The sequence below is a fragment of the Impatiens glandulifera genome, chromosome 2 (genome assembly GCF_907164915.1).
Source record: "Impatiens glandulifera chromosome 2, dImpGla2.1, whole genome shotgun sequence".
NCBI classification, from domain to species: domain Eukaryota; kingdom Viridiplantae; phylum Streptophyta; class Magnoliopsida; order Ericales; family Balsaminaceae; genus Impatiens; species Impatiens glandulifera.
The window spans coordinates 46,876,397-46,893,234 of NC_061863.1; positions in this window are offsets into that span (position 1 = coordinate 46,876,397).

The following is a 16,838-nucleotide window of genomic DNA, read 5'->3' on the forward strand; positions in this document are numbered from 1 at the left end:
TTCTACAAAGAACTTTCGCTTTTTAACTTCCCAAAAAACCCAAAAAAATTCTAAGTCTTGGATTTGGGGTTATTTGCGAAGGTTTTAGTAAAACCTTCGGTTTTGAAATCCCTTGGTTTTTGAATTGCGAAGGTTTTTCTATGAACCTTCGGTTTTGTCTTTTTTGAAAATTTCATTTCCGAAAGTTTTACAAAAGAACCTTCGGTTTTGCTCATTAAAAAAAATTCAAATTTTTGAAATTGGATTTTCCGAAGGTTGTATAATGAACCCTCGGTTTTGACTAATATCAAAACCGAAAGTTTTATGAAAACCTTCGGCCTCAACCTCTATAAATGCAAACCCTAACCCTTCTCTTTTTCATTCCGCTTCTCTCCTTTCTCTCTCTTCCGCCGCCGCCGCCTGCCTCCTCCAAGCCGCGGGTTATTCTCCTCTCTTCAGGTAATTTGTTTGATTTGGTTATTTTGTTTAATTTGTTTATTGTGAGATTTAGATTTTTCTTAAGTTTGTATATATATATATATTATAGATATAGATTTATGTTAGTTTACGTTATTTTGTTTGATGAATATATATATATATATACATATATCTGAAATGCATTTAGGATATGGGTGATGATTCGACATGGAAGAGACTTCGGCGTACACCGGAGAAACTGCATCCGTGTTACCAGAATCTGATAACACAATCTGAAATTGCGGCACGTGAGGAAGAGGTCAGAAAGATGACGCTGGAAATGGAAGAAATCCGACTAAGGGATGCCGAAAGAGGTCGTTTGCTTAGTGAAATCAAAGCGGACCGGGCCGAAATGTCTCAGAGATTAGAGAATCTCGAACAGGAACTTGTGTTGTTGAGGAGTCGACTGAATCAACCACCCCCTCCTTCCACCCCATCTAATAATTAATTTGTAGATTTATTATGGATTTATGACAGTTATGTTTTAATATTTATGAATTATTGTTATTATGTTTGCTTTGTTTGGTTTAATATGCTTTTATTAAATAATTCTGTTTTTGTTGAATTTTCACAATTTTTTTAAAAAAAACGGCATCGTCAAAACCGAGGGGTTTATTTGAAAACCTTCGGTTTTGACCAATTTTTTTTTTAAATTGGGGTAAAAACCGAAGGTTTTCAAATAAACCTTCGGTTTTTACCCCTCATTAAAAAATCTGATTTTTTTTTCTAAGTATGGGAATGGGTAAAAACCGAAGGTTTTCAAATAAACCTTCGGTTTTTACCCCTCATTAAAAAATCTGATTTTTTTTCTAAGTATGGGAATGGGCAAAAACCGAAGGTTTTCAAATAAACCTTCGGTTTTTACCCCTCATTAAAAAATCTGATTTTTTTTCTAAGTATGGGAATGGGTAAAAACCGAAGGTTTTCAAGTAAACCTTCGGTTTTAGCCCCTCAGTAAAAAATCTGATTTTTTTTCTAAGTATGGGAATGGGTAAAAACCGAAGGTTTTCAAATAAACCTTCGGTTTTAGCCCCTCATTAAAAAATCTGATTTTTTTTCTAAGTATGGGAATGGGTAAAAACCGAAGGTTTTCAAATAAACCTTCGGTTTTAGCCCCTCAGTAAAAAATCTGATTTTTTTTCTAAGTATGGGAATGGGTAAAAACCGAAGGTTTTCAAATAAACCTTCGGTTTTAGCCCCTCATTAAAAAATCTGATTTTTTTTCTAAGTATGGGAATGGGTAAAAACCGAAGGTTTTCAAATAAACCTTCGGTTTTAGCCCCTCAGTAAAAAATCTGATTTTTTTTCTAAGTATGGGAATGGGTAAAAACCGAAGGTTTTCAAATAAACCTTCGGTTTTAGCCCCTCATTAAAAAATCTGATTTTTTTTCTAAGTATGGGAATGGGTAAAAACCGAAGGTTTTCAAATAAACCTTCGGTTTTAGCCCCTCATTAAAAAATCTGATTTTTTTTCTAAGTATGGGAATGGGTAAAAACCGAAGGTTTTCAAATAAACCTTCGGTTTTTCTAAGTATGGGAATGGGCAAAAACCGAGAGATATATTTAAAACCTTCGCAAATACACATCAAAAACGAAAGTTAATTTTATAACTTTCGGTTTTAACACTACCTAGTTTGTTCAATTATTTTGTTTTTAACCCACTAATCTTAACTTCTAACTAATATAATCATTTTCGTGTTCTATTTTAAAAATTAATATTGTGTTTCATGTTCAAATATTTATGAATGTGTTTGATTATTATAGAGAAGTCTATATGAATGTTCATGTTTGATTATCTTATGAATGTAGGTAATGTTTGATCATATGGATTGTGCAACATTTTAAAGACATCAAATGTGGTAAATTAATATTGTTGTAGGTCATTAGAAGGTGAAAAACCAAAGAATTTAACAATTTGTCAAGTGCTAATTCCGAAGGTTATATAATTAACTTTCGGAAATAGCCATCAAAACCGAAAGTTTTCTAAAAACTTTCGGATTTTACATTTCTCAAGAACGAGGGTTTTATATAAACCCTTCGGTTTTGATGGATATTTCCGAAAGTTAATTATATAACTTTCGGAATTAGCACTTGACAAATTATTAAATTCTTTGGTTTTCTACCTTCCAATCTAGACTCCTAAGTAATATAATCAAGTGTGTGTTTTTATTTTAAAAATTTAAATTGTCTTTAATGTTAAAATGTTTTATGAATGTGTTTGATCATATAGAGAAGTGTATATGAATGTTTATGTAGGATTATCCTATGTATTTGTGTAATGTTTGATCATATGAATTGGGACATGTTTTAAGGATATCAAATGTGTTAAATTAATGTTGTTCAAGGTTATTAGAAAGTGAGAAACCAATAAATTTAACAATTTGCCAAGTTGTAAAACCGAAAGTTAATTACACTACTTTCGGAAATATTGATCATAAAGGAGAGTTTTATGATTAACTCTCGGAATTAATCAATTGATCAAAACCGAAAGATAATCATAAAACTTTCGATAATGAAACATCAAAACCGAGAGTTTTGTGATTAACTTTCGGAAATAATTAATTAATCAAAACCGAAAGTTAATCATAAAACTTTCGGTAATGACAAATTAAAAAAACAAAACCCGCGACTTTCTTTCCTTTTCTTTCTTTCTTTCTATCTTTCTTCTCTCCCCGATTCATCTTCCGCGCCGCCCGATTCCTCCTTTGCGCCGCCCCGCTTAACTATCCCCGACGCCGATTGAAGACGACGCCGGATTGAAGACGACGCCGCCAACAGCCCGCCGCTTGAAGACCTCGACGACGACTACAGAACTGCTGAGCCGCCGCGCCGCTTGAAGAATCTCACTGCCGCCGGCCCGATTGGATTCCTGCCGCCGCCGCCGATTGGAGAATCGCCAAGCCGCCGCCCCACCGCCCACCACCTGCATCAAAGGTCAGTTTGAGTTATATGTTTGAATTAAGATTATTTGTTGGTTCAATTTAGGGTTTGATTTAGGTTCGTTGATATAATTTTAGGTTAGTTGATTTATATAGTTTGATTTATCTAATTTGTTAGATATGATGATTTGCTGTTTTGATTGGAGTTTGATTTAGTTAGTTTTAGGTTTGATTTAGGTTAGATTTTGGTTTGATGAATTTGATTTTAGGTTTGATTTCAGTTTAGTTTGATTTCAGTTTGATTTAGATTTGATTGCAGTTTTTATTTAGGTTTGATTTGAGATTTATTTAGGTTTGATTTGAGATTGGATTGGTTTGAGTTTGATTTAGGTTTTATTTGAGTTTGGTATGAATGAAATTGATTTTAGGTTTGATTTGAGATGGGATTGGTTTGAGTTTGATTTATGTTGGATTTGAGTTTGGTATGAATGAAATTGATTTTAGGTTTGATTTGAGATTGGATTGGTTTGAGTTTGATATAGGTTTTATTTGAGTTTGGTAAGACTATACATGTCCTCAAAAACGGCTCCAATGATGAGATGGCATAAAGAAGGAAGAGTTGACAGTGATACGTTGAGACACCCCGCTGATTCCTTAACTTGGAAGACGTTTGATGAAAATTATACAGATTTTGCTTCAGAATCCCGAAACGTAAGACTTGGTTTATCAAGCGATGGATTTCAACCATTTGCAAATGGGAAAAAATCATACAGTGTTTGGCCGGTAATTCTCGTCCCTTATAATGTGTCACCCACGACTTGCATGGATTCTAGCAATTTCATTTTATCTATGTTAATTCCGGGTCCAAAGAGTCCGGGAGATGCAATTGACATATTTCTCCAGCCATTGATCGATGAGTTGCATGAACTGTGGCAAACAGGTGTGAAAACGTTTGATGCACACACCTCGCAATACTTTAACATGCGAGCGGCGTTGTTGTGGACCATTAACGACTTTCCCGCATACGCGAATTTATCAGGCTGGAGTACGAAAGGTAAATTTGCTTGTCCTTGTTGTAACAACGACACGGTATCCCTTCGATTGGTCCATGGTTCCAAACAATGTTACTTGGGTCACAGACGTTTCCTTCCACCGAAGCACAAATACAGAAGGGATAAAGAGTCGTTTGATGGTCGAACTGATTATAGGGATCCCCCTAGATTGTTAACGGGCCAAGAAAGTTATGAGCAAGCACGAGACCTAGAAGACATTATTCTTAGTGCGGATATGAGCAAGAGAACCAAGATATATCATGAAACGCGGGGCGACAATTGGAACAAACTTAGCATTTTCTTCCGTCTACCTTATTGGAAATCGCTATTATTGAGACATAATTTGGATGTGATGCATATTGAGAAAAATATCTGTGATAGCGTGCTGGGAACAATAATGAATGTGAAAGAGAAGACTAAGGATGGTCCTAAAGCTCGTAAAGACTTAGAACTCTTGGGCATAAAATCATGGTTACATCCTATAAATGATGAAGGAGTTGTTCATTATCCAGAAGCGCCTTTCAGTTTGACATCCGAGAATAAAATACGTCTTTGTAACTTCTTGAAAGATCTCAAGTTGCCTGATGGGTTTTGCTCAAATATCGGGGGTTGTGTAAATTTGGAAGAGAAAAAACTTTCGGGATTAAAGAGTCACGATTGTCACATCTTGTTGGAATATCTAATTCCTTTAGCAACTCGTGGAATGCTTCCAGAGTATGTGTATGATGCGTTAGTAAATCTGTCTCGTTTCTTTCGGTTGTTGTGCTTCAAAGAGTTGATTCAAGAGGACCTGGAACAATTGTACATGGATATTACATTGACACTTTGCAAATTTGAAATGATTTTTCCGCCGTCAATCTTCGACATCATGATGCATCTCCCGGTTCACTTGTCATTTGAGGCTTTGCTTGGAGGACCTGTTCAGTATCGATGGATGTATCCCTTTGAACATTACATGGGTACAATGAAAAGATATTTGCGGAATAATAACCACCCCGAAGCCTCTATAAGCGAGAGCTATCTTGTTAACGAAAGTATTAGCTTATGTGCCAGGTATATGGAGGAACAAGATCAAGAAAATGCACAACCTGAAATCTCGGGGATTTCAATATTTGCATTATTGGAAGACCTATCCAACGGAAAAGTATACAACTTGGATTATATAGATCGAGTGACAGCCCATTCTTACATTTTGAAAAATTGTCCCGAAGCAGAACCTTTTTACATGTAAGTTTCAAAGTTGCTGTTACTAATTAGCATTAAAGAGTGTTACTAATTAGCATTCGATCTATTTGCAGAGATTATAACAACGAGTCAAGTGGAGAAACGTTTGCCGCATATTTCAAACATCGAGTGAGTAAATTACAAACCATATATCCTAACTCTTTTTATTCATATTAACAACTTCATTTCGGATACATATATAGGTCGCCCATTTAACAGAAATGAACGACATATCAAGAGACCTCAAGATCTTAGGAGAAGGTCCAAGTATGTACTCGTCTATGTATGTTTGGTGTAAAGTAAACGGATTCAAATTCTGTACAGAAAAACACGACGAAGGTTTGACAACTCAAAATAGTGGGGTGGTTGTTGAGGGGTACAACGGTTCTGAAACTATGTCATACTACGGAGTTTTGACGGATATAATCGAATTACAATATTATTCTCACAAACGAGTTGTTTTATTCAAATGTAAGTGGTTTGATACACACTCGGGGGAACTAGGAGTGAAAGTGGATAAATATGGCTTCGTAAGTGTAAATGTAAACCGAATTTTGAAAACGCAAAGTCAAGACCCGTATATATTGGCGAGTCAAGCAAAACAAGTATTCTACGCCCCTGATATGTCAGCCCGACCCGGTTGGAAGATTGTGACAAAAATAAAACCGCGGTTTACAAACATATAGTTCATATTAATTAATTAGGTAGATTTAATTATGTTTTTAACTTTATATTCATTTTTATTACTACTTTATTTCAAGTATTCACTCATTTTTATTAATGGTGTGAATTAAGAATGTCTGAAGGTCCTAAAACAGTTTGGAAGAGTATGAGGAAGACACCCAAGAAATTGGATAAGAGTTACCAAAACCTACTTGCCCAATCCGAGACGTTAAAGCAACGAGGATCGTCTTCGAGAGACCAACCACCGATTCCTGTGGTCCCGATAGCTACTGCGCCTCCCCGAACATACGAGTCTGAAGACGATATTGATGACATCGCAGAGTATATAGAGAGCACATTCGCTGCTGATAACCTGCCTACCGATGAGGCTGAAGACGAGGGTCTTGAGGAGCCTATCGAGGAGCAGGATGACGAGGAGGAGCACGGGACCACTCCAGACCCATCATCGACAGGTATTTCGTTTACAAATTAGTTAGTGTTTCAATTGATTGACATATTTAATTAAGATTTTGATAATTTCGAAGAATCTTCTGCCCGCAAGAGACGGGGGAAGAACAAGAATATTGCGCTGTCTAAGAGGCTAGCGGGGACGAGGATCCCTCTAACGTTTAGAGAGAAGGATGGGAGGCCAGGCGGTACAGACGTGGGAAGGACACTGTGGTCTAGACATGTGGGGTCGATTATCCGGAGCCCCGCAGCCGTCTCACACCGTCTTCTCAAGTGGAAGGCTTTAAGTGCAGACCAATTGGATTCACTGTGGACTGCTATCAAGGTTAATAATTATTACTTGATTATACATTACGTCATGAAATAATTATTTTTCACATTTGGATGTTATTTTTTTCAGGATCCGTTCGAAGCGACTAATGGTGACATTGACTCTTTTCGAACGAGGGGGTTGGGACACGCCAATCAGATATGGGATAGATGGCGGTCGGATTTGAACAAGAATTATATCCGCGTCCACAAAGGAGACGAGGCGGCGGTACTGGCTAATCCTCCACCGGACTACGATCGAGATGATTGGGAGTTTGTGTGTCGCAACCATTTCTTCACAGAAACGTTTAAGGTACGGTTTCATAATTCAAATAAGAGTTGATATTAATTAATCTAACTTCATTTGTTATTTCAAATACAGAGACACAGTACTACAAATATGAAGAATCGGAAGAATCTGAAATTCCCACATCGAATGGGAAGTAGACCGTTTGCACAAATTGAAGACGAGTTGGTAAGTACATTATTTGTAATAAGTTAATATAAAGATTGTTATTAATTATATAAATCATTTATTTCAACAGGCGATTGAAATGGGACGGCAACCGTCTGTAATTGAAGTATTCAAGAGGACCCGTACACCAAAACCGACACAAGAAAACCCAACACCCGTCCCGGACGAACACGTGCAAGAGAAAATTGTAAGTGAATTGAATATGCCTAGTTTTTTTATTATAGAAATGAGATTTTATTTTAATTGTGCAGGCTGAGATGGAGGAGGTTGTTAGTAACGAACCGGGAATATCTGATTTTGAATTGACGGAGAGGGTGTTCGGACAACAAAAACACGGGGTCGTCTTCGGAATGGGATCAGGCGTCCGACCCACACACTTTCGTGAGGATCGTCGTAGTGGAAACAGTTCACAGCGAAACAATGAGCGATTGTTAGAAGATAATCAAATAATGAAGCTCAAGCTGGAGGAACTGGAGAAGAGAGATGAAGAAAGAAGGCGGAAAATGGATGAAATGCAATTGGAAAAGCAAGAAATTGTGGAAAGAATGGAGAGGGAGAAGTTAGAGATTACCCAAAAAATGGAGAGGGAGAAGTCAGAGATTACCGAAAAAATGGAGAGGGAGAAGTCAGAGATGAACGCGAGAATGGAGAGAATCGAATTATATATGAGGCAACAACCACCTCCTCCCCCCACAAGCTAAGGTTGTTTCGATTATGAACATGTTTTCATTATAGTAGTTGAACTTATAACAGATTGTTCGGAATATTTGTTTGGTTTCGAATTTTGTAATGTTCACGATCAATTAATGTGATCGTTTAATGTATGCTGCATTTCTTTTATCATTAATATATTGGTTTGGCTGAACAGGTTTTGGTTATGTTTTGGTTGCGAGCAAAATAATCCGCACATTTTTAAAAATTTAGGGGAAAAAACCGAAAGTAATATTGAAATCTCTCGGTTTTTCTCTTTTTGAAAAAAACGAGAGATATTAGAAACCTCTCGGTTTTAAGCCAATGAGAAAACCGAGAGTTATATGACAAACCCTCGGTTTTTATCCTTAAGAGGAAAACCGAGAGTTATTCACAAAACTTTCGGTTTTCCTATTCGGGTAAAACCGAGAGTTTTCATATAACTTTCGGTTTTCTTGAAAAGGAGAAAACCGAGGGTTTTGCAAAGAACTCTCGGTTTTACAAGAAGAGGAAAACCGAGAGTTATTTACAAAACTTTCGGTTTTAACCGAAGAGGAAAACCGAAAGTTTTGTATATAACTCTCGGTTTTCCTCTTCGGGTAAAACCGAAAGTTCTTTGCAAAACCCTCGGTTTTTCCACACAGAGAAAAACCGAAAGTTCTTGTAAAACCCTCGGTTTTTTCAAAAAGAGAAAAATACGAAAGTTTTCATATAACTCTCGGTTTTTCTCTTTATGGAAGTCCCGAGAGTGTCAATAGCGAGGGATGGCGAGGGTTACTAAAACCTTCGGTAAGGTGTCTTCACCGAAAGTTATAGGGTCAAAACCGAGAGTTTTAACTCTCGGTTTTGACCCTTTTTTCACCAGTGGTATATGTTAATGAGAAGTGTTGCATTTTCAAAAGTAAAATTCAATTCATACAAATGGTTTGAACTAATGCTTGAAGTTTTATGATTCAAACCATCCAAGGTTAAACAAGGATATCATAAAAATAGCTATTCTTCTCTGCCATAGAGGTTGACCAAATCTGATAAACTTTTCAATTCACAATACATGCAATTTTTTAACCCTAAGATAGTTTAAATGACAAAAATGATTTTTTTAGATATTAAAGTGTTGGGATACCCGAAGATGAAATATTCATTAATGAAAAAAATAATAACAACACCGAACAAATTGTTGAAACGGAAAAAAACAACTAAAGAAATTAAGCTAACCGAAGATTTATAGTGGTTCGGCCAAAACAGACATACATTCACTTTTAAAGCACACAAGAGACTCTCAACTTTTATCAAGATTGTTATACAGGAGTATAACAATGATTCTCTCCTAATGAAAACTCACACACAACTCACAAGAAAGATATTCTCTCAAGACAAAGATTTGGTTTTCTAAAGTGTCCGACTGCACCTTTAAATAAGCCTCAATTAGGTCAATATCAATATCATGTCTAAAACTCTCAAAAAGCTTCCAAAATATTTTTATCATATTTCCTATTTGTATTTCAATACCAAAAGATCTAATTTCTTTTTGTGATAATATTATTTCATAATATCATGATTACATACCAAAAAATATAGTTTCATTTTGTTGAATATATTATTTCCTTGTACCAAGATTGTGTACCATTAATATATCATATTTGTAATATTATAAATCCATTCTCAACACTCCACCTTGATTTATAAGCTATCTCTCTCTTGTCTTCCATTATTTGTTTTGTCAACTAACAAAGTCTTCATAGCTCCCAAATCAAGGAACTGTCGGCATATCAGCAACATTGACACCTTTTTTATAACAACTTCTCTTTGCTCGATTATACTCCTCTCGATGTACAACCCACATCGAACTTTAGCGTGGAAAACCCCTTTAACAAGAGTAAAACCACGGAACTCTTAGGCCTCTTAAATCATCAACTATATCACATATAATGGGTTACACAATGTTTTTGCAAATTAATATATACAATCTAACGGATTACATAAACCTTCAAAAATATCATCATCATCAAAGACGGTACATACATATAAAATGTATCTTCACCAATGGTGGAAATACTTAAACCTAGGTATCTAGGGAGAGAAAAGAAAGTAGTTGAAGAAAAATGATTTTTCTTCCTAACACCTATCTACGTCTTGATTTGTCTCCCCTCTCTGTCTTGTTCTTGTCTCTACAATTTACAATCTGATATATTACCTAAATCCTCAAAACAACGTCATAATGAAGATGGAATATATATTTATAATGTATCTTCATTAATTGTAGAAATATTTAAACATATGTATCTAGAGAGTGAAGAGAAAATAGTTGAAGAAACATAGATTTTCTTCCTAACACTTGCATTTGTCTTGATTCGCCTACCTCTCTTTGTATTCTTCATTGTCAAAATTAGATATCTATCCAAAACTGAGGACACCCAAAATGTATTTTCATCTCCTACACCCTCAAAATAAGATACTAATCGAGAGTCAAGAAGACCCAAGACAAACTTACATCGTATACTTCTTCAAAATTAGATGTCCATCGAAATCCGAGGACATCCAAGACGAATAGTCATCGTCTACTTCCTTAAAATAAGATATTGATCGAAGTCGAGAAGACCCGAAACGAACTGTCATCGTTTATGTTTTCAAAATTAGATATCTATCGAAATTGAGGACACCCCAAACAAACATCTATCGTCTACTTTCTCAAAGTAAGATACTGCTGATTGAAAATCGAGAAGACTAAAGACGAACTTTTGTCGTCTACTTCATAACAAATAATTAGGTATATATCGACATCTCTTTACTCAAGCTCAAGGTCTAGCAAAATATTAGTCACCCATCTAGCCTTGAATTTTGCAAACTCAACCAACTTGAACCGCTTAATTCTCCTTGAATAAATTAACTTGCAATCTGCTAGTTTTTGAATAATGTCAAAAAAACTAGCAATTCAAGAATATTCTTTCAAGACTCATTAATTGTCTTCAATTGTTTTCACCATGCTTCATAGTTTTTTAAAAGAAATCGCGAATGTCCTTCCATTTAAATTGATCGAGCCTCTCATCTAGCCTTCTTTTCATGACTAGGAATCACATTTAAGGTCTCATTCATCTTCTCGAAATATATGACAATTCAATGATCACATTCGCCTTCAAAATGACCAAGCCTCTCATCTAGCCATTTTTTCATGACTATGAATCTTATTCAAGGTCTCAATCCTCTTCTCAATAAGAAGACAAATCAACCATATCATTAGTCTTAACTATGATCCACAATGCATTGACAATTAAGATAGAACCAAAGAAGTACCCAAATTATCACCTTTGAATTGACCGAGCCTCCCATCTAGTTCATTTTTCATGACTAGAAATCTTACTCTAGGTCTTATTCATCTTCTGAAATTGAAAAATAATGCAATGATTTTTCTTGGTTCGTTTGAGAGTTGTTTTATGATGTCTCTACATAAACTTATAAGTGTTTTCCATTAGTCTTCCTCCTCTTGGTCTTTTATTCATATTGTGTGTTAACTAGCAATATGAAAATCCTTAATCACCCACTAACTCAATGTAATCTTGCAATTTAGACCGAAGGATTACCTTGTCAACATGTAGATAGTGTTGTCATCAGTAAATGTCTTTTTGATAAGATTTGTTGTGTACCATTCTTTCCTTCGTCCATGTCCAAGGATATCTCTTCACCAATGTCATCCTCCTCCCCATTATTAGAAGAAGTCGCAATGGTCCAATGACAATTATCCCTTGGAAGTGTGCATTTTTTATGACATATCTCCACCTCGAGTTATGATTCCTCTTGAATCACTACTTGTGTCTTCATTGTGTGTGCTCCAATTTTGTTAAACTTCACATCTCAACTTATAATAACATTATCTCCATATTCTTCCAGCCAAACTATATATATTTGACATTTTTTGAAAATCCAATAAAGAAAATTTTATTTTCCTTTGGATCCAGCTTCCCATGCATTACCATGAATTAAAGTTCTTGTATCAAGAACTCCTTTCTTACCCAATTCTTGCAAACCTTTGAGACTAAGCCTCAGATGCTAGAATCTTAATGTATATTGAGTGACCTCAGAGATAATAACTAAACATACTTGTGAGTTATCTTATAGAGAATACATATTATTCTTATTTACTCCTTCCATGACAACTAAAGTACATTGTTCACCAACAATGATTCATCTTTTACCTTCCAAGCTAACATTTTTTAGTATGCTTCTTTAGTTTTAGTAGTCCCTTCTGAAGTGTTATTCCTCTTAACACCAGAAACTCTTCACATTTTCTTTTGTCTTCAACATAGACTTATAACTCTTATTGTTCTGTCTTATTTCTCATGATGTTGTTTACCTCTTGAAAACATGTCTTATTTATTGTCTTCTTGTATACTACTACACTCTTAGTTTGTTCATTAGACATCAAGTAACTCGTACTCCTTCCACCTCAAAATTGGACGTCATTTATATCAACAAGAACAACAATTTGGACATCTTTTGTCAAGAACCCTTCAAGGATCATCCAAGTTTTTCAGCTTCCTCTCCTCTCGAACAACCTTGCTCTGATACCACTTATTAGGATACTAGGAGATTAAGTATCCCTTAATGTAAGAACAATAACACTAAAAAATTACGAAAACAAAAGAAAGCAACTAAAGAACACAAACACAATATTTATAGTGATTCTGCAAAAACAGGCATACATCCACTTTTGAAGCACAGGAGGCTCTCAACTTTATTATCAAGATTGTTACAGGAGTATTACAATGATTCTCTAATAATGAAAGCTCACACACAATTCACAAGGAAGCGATGCTCTCAAGGCAAAGATTTGACTTTCTAAAGTGTCTGATTGCACTTTCAATATCTTGTCCAAAACTCTCAAAGAGTTTTCATAACAAAATATCTAATTTCCTTTTGTGATAATCTTATTTTCTAATATCAAGATTATACACCAAATGATATAGTTTCTTTTGTTGAATATACAATTTCTTTGTACCAAGATTGTGTACCTTGAATATACCATATGTTTAATATTGTAAATCCATTCTCAACCTAAAGTTCAATTCTCGGTGGGTCATGCTAACTTAATTATATTAAAAAATATACAGGCTATTTTTTTTAAATGGTCTATACAAAAATGCTTTAGAAAAACGACAATAGCATTTAAAAAAAATGATGAAAAATAAAATAAACAGATAACAAAATTGAAATTGATAAACCTAACTAAAAACATTAATTTTCAATGTTCATATTTTTTTACTGTTGAGCTGAATTTCGACATTGTGAGCTTCAAAGGAAAATCCTAAAATATTTTTTATTTTTATTTGACAAAACATAATTAATTCAAATTATTTGTCACAAGTAATTTTGTTTGCAAAATTTAAAACCTCTCTTCAAAAGGAATTTACTCATATCCATACATAAAAAGTATACAAAATTCCAAAAACTTTTGAAGAAACCATTCACCCCTATTGACATCACCGAAAACATCGGAGATGATATACAAGCATAATGCATAAATTGGAGAGTCCATTTTAATGTATCAAAATTGATAAATTATGTAAAATCGTTAATAAGTTGTACACTCGTAAAATTTAAAATTTAGATGAAATCGTAAGAGTATAATTTAAAATTTTATTAGTTATATATTATTGTTATTATTTATATATAATTGAGTATTACTTTATCAATTTTAAAGTTTATATATTTAAATATAAATTAATTCAATAATAAAAATAATCAAATAATACTGTAAAAACAAATATATTTACAAAATTAATTATATTAATTTTTTTATTTGAATAAATATATTTTTATTTATAAATATAAATTATTATTTTTAATGTAAAATAGTATAAAATTGGAAAATCAAAATTTTTTTAAAACTAGTGAAATTTATTATCGGAAATTTAAAATTGTAAGAGTTTATGTAAAATTAAACTCGTTAATTTTCTCTAAAATCGTATGACCTTAAAATTTTAATATTTAACTCGAGATTTTATTATTCTAGTTCTATTTAAAATATTTTTTATTGAATACATCATAACCATACAAACAATAAGAGTTCTTAGTTGACATGATTATTAAGTTTTTTGGACATGGATTTTACAAAGACATGATCTTTGACATTATTTTGGGCTCGGTTAGACTGAAGTCCATACCAAAAACAAAAAATTAACGGTATAAATGTGACCTAATCTCCTAATTTTTTTCACTATTTTATTATATAATTAATAAAAAAAAATGTCAAAATTTACCTTTAACTAGGTGTTTTATTCATTTGTGTTATTTTTTACCCTAAATTATTTTTAAGCTCGTCCCAATTAACTCTAAATGATGAATCTATCCTTGACTGTAGCACTATAACCACACTTCAATTGACATTATAGACAATTAATTTGGCGCACTTTCACAAAGGTGAATTAAGATTCAGGGATAATTATTACTGAAATTTTCTTGAGTGTGCTAGAAAGAAAACAATTTTTACTATTATCTTGTAGAAACTGAAGACTGAACTTTATGGGCCTATTGTTTTTGTTCATGATTGCAAGTTGCAACTGCATTTATGCTTAATTAATCTTACTTCTGAATGTGTGATTTTTGTAATCTCTTTTATTTATGGATAAGATATGTTGCACTTGCATACATTACAGTTTTTTAAGTCAAGTAACAAGGGCATGGGCAATTAAAATTGGGCTTTTGAATATTAAGTATACTGTAGGCATTACAAACTTTAAGTCAATTACCAAAGGTTGAGCCTGCCTCAGCCCAACATAGCACCCAACATGCATAAATGATAAATCAATAAACTGTTTCTATAAAATTTATACAGTAAGCTTTTATTTATATATATATATATATCTTAAAATTAACACAAAAAATAGTATATAAAATTTATTTTCTTAAAAAAATATATATGGATAATAGACTAATACTTCTTTTACATTTAACTAAGTTTTAAATATCTTAACATAAATAATTTTGTTTGAAATGGTTCATTATACATTTATTTTTATTTAAAATTATTTCTTATAAATTTATTTTTGTTTGAAATAGTTAAACTTTTTTAAATGGTATAAAATGAGGAACTAATTTCAAGTATAAACAATTATTATTTTATGGTCGCAGTTTAAATTTGAATCATTTTAATAACTAATTTAAAAATATTAGTCGCTTAAGGTTTCAACTAGGTTGTATTTATCATATTTGGATTATAACTTATTTTGACTAATAAACTCATTTCGTTTCAATTCAAATTACATTCATTCTCACTCATATTTCATTTTCACTAAAAGGATATATGTCATTTCAGTATAAGTCCTGTCTAGTCGGCGATTCAAACATATTACGAATTTTATATTACGATATCATATTTTATATTTCGTAACTCTATTATATTATTTACATTTTAAACTATATGACTATCAGACATTTTTCTCTTCTTCAACATCAATATTCATTATTGCTTAAAGATGATTTTGGGAGCTCAACGCAAACAAAAAATATCTAAATATAGAGGAAATGAATAAGTAACAATATCGTCGTTCTCTTAGTCTGCAACTTTGTTGTCTGAAGATAAACATATCAGATATGTCGTCGTTTGAGAATGAAATCTTTGCGTTAAGAAAGCTGATGAAGTCATCACAAGACGAATGCGAAAATTATGTCCGCGATATAATTTAGATGGAAAAAAAAGAGAAATGTGTGCCTCTCTATAACACAAATTAACGATTTTATAACATTTTACATGGTTTTAGATATTTATGGTGTAAATTCAAACAAAAATAAGGAATACTTTTAAACAAAAATAAATGTATAAGGAGCAATTTCAAACAAAAATAAATATATAAAAAAATAATTTAAAATTAAATCATGTATAAGAAGATATTTCAAACTTAATTAAATGTATATGAAGTATTATACATATTATCTCAAAAATGTATATTTTTAGATAATTCAGGTGAAGACTCAAACTCATGACCCTAAGTTCATGTGCTAGACCACATAGTTACGAGCAAGGGTGTTCATCGTTACGATTTTCGGGTTATTTGAATTTCTCCGTCGAATTCTTTGAATTTTATTTTATTTTAGTTAATTCGAAAATTGAACCGAATTCAAATTCAATTTTTCGGTTCAAATTTAAACCGAATTCAATTTTTTAATTTTATTGTCAAATCAATTTTGAATTCGAATTAGAAATATTATCTACTAAAAATCTACAACTATACACAAAATAAGTACAAATCATCCAAACTATACTTAGTAATTTACCACTAGTTTTCAATGTTCAACGGTTGAACGATGAAAGTAAAATAATGTTGGTGACTATCAAGATATTACTAATGAGATATTTAGATATAAAGAATTTCAGAGATTCTTAAAGTTAGAGATGAAATGACTAAGAATGCAAGAAGGTGAACGATTAAAAGGTGGATGAGAAAGAGAATAAGGAATTAGGGTTTGTTGAGTTGTATAAGAATATTAGGGACAGTACGAGACTCAATTATTTAATTATATTTAATAATTACATAATATATAATTAAAATAAATATTAATAAATGAATTCAATTTTCGGTTTGGTATTCAAGTTAAAACACAAACTCAAAAACTAAATTGAAAGTTCTA